Below are 1,246 nucleotides of genomic sequence, written 5' to 3'. Positions count from 1 at the left end.
GAGTTCTGTCTGAGTTAGTGAATAAATCTTACCGAACTTGAAATATCGCTCTCTCAAGATGAGTCAAGCACGTGTTAATAAAAGAAAGCATGTCAGTGTCTGTCGTGACTTTGTCTCGTTGAAATTTGAACTTCAACATGCATCACGCGCAACTTACGAAAGTTTCGATGTCCATATTAGGATATAGTGCGTCCACAAGACAAAATCATCATCAAGACTGTGCTTTTCGCAGTTTTTGCTTATTGACACCAGATTTATTTTCATGTAGTCGAAACCATATAGGTACCGATGTATTATTGAACTATTGGTCTCAAAGGTGTTTAATCGTGCAATCTTTTTACCCTTGAGCGTGTTTTGTCGTGTCGTAATGAAGATTCATCAACGTGATTTGCTTTTAAACAATAATAACGGGGCGATGGAAATTTGATTTATATTGCCATACAAAATTTTGTCAACTTTTGTAATTGCATATCCCGAATAGATATAGCAACACGAGAAAACTCCTTTTCAAAAGTGCACCACTGAACTTAAACAAAATGTAAACCGAGCGATATATTGCAAAGACAAAGCTCAAATCCAGAGCGTTATTCTTTTGTTCCTTTGGTTTAAAAGCATGGAGAAAACTGAATAGGGAACTTTTTCACAACATCTCACCATATAATGTGTGTGCATCAAGTGAGAGCGTCTTTAATTCAAAGGAATAATCATGCAGAGACTCAGTTAGATGGACATCTTAAATGCCACGCTCATAAAAATGTTCATTTACTGTACATCTTACTTTATTGCACGTAACAATTAAAATAGACTGCTCAATATCCCAAAGAAAACATCAAGTGACGGAGATTGTCGAGTGGTGAATTGCGATGTCCAAAGCTATCCCTCCTTATCACGTGCGTATTGTAAGGTCCCCCCCCCCCGTATGTAAAGTTCATTGGGCCTACATTGTCGACAACACACCTTCCTTACCCTATAGACCTTAAGTACACTGTTATCATTTGCAAACAAATTATATCATTTACATACAAACACACTTATGTGTGTGGGTTTGTATTGTGTGTGAAAATCGAATAAGAACACAGCATTTGTGTATACTTCCACTGCATGCATGTCACTATACTAAGTATCTCGACGGGTATTATATTACAATAACCATGATAACGTAGATGTTTGTATTCTGCACGATGGCTGTATATAAAGCGGGGTGGGGCTATGCAGAATTTGAGCATGGATCCGTATATATACATAT

Source organism: Diadema antillarum, unplaced genomic scaffold (assembly GCF_040938485.1).
Source record: "Diadema antillarum isolate AM-2024a unplaced genomic scaffold, OU_Dant_1.0 seq00000383_RagTag, whole genome shotgun sequence".
Lineage (NCBI taxonomy): Eukaryota > Metazoa > Echinodermata > Echinoidea > Diadematoida > Diadematidae > Diadema > Diadema antillarum.
This window is presented reverse-complemented; position numbering follows the sequence as displayed.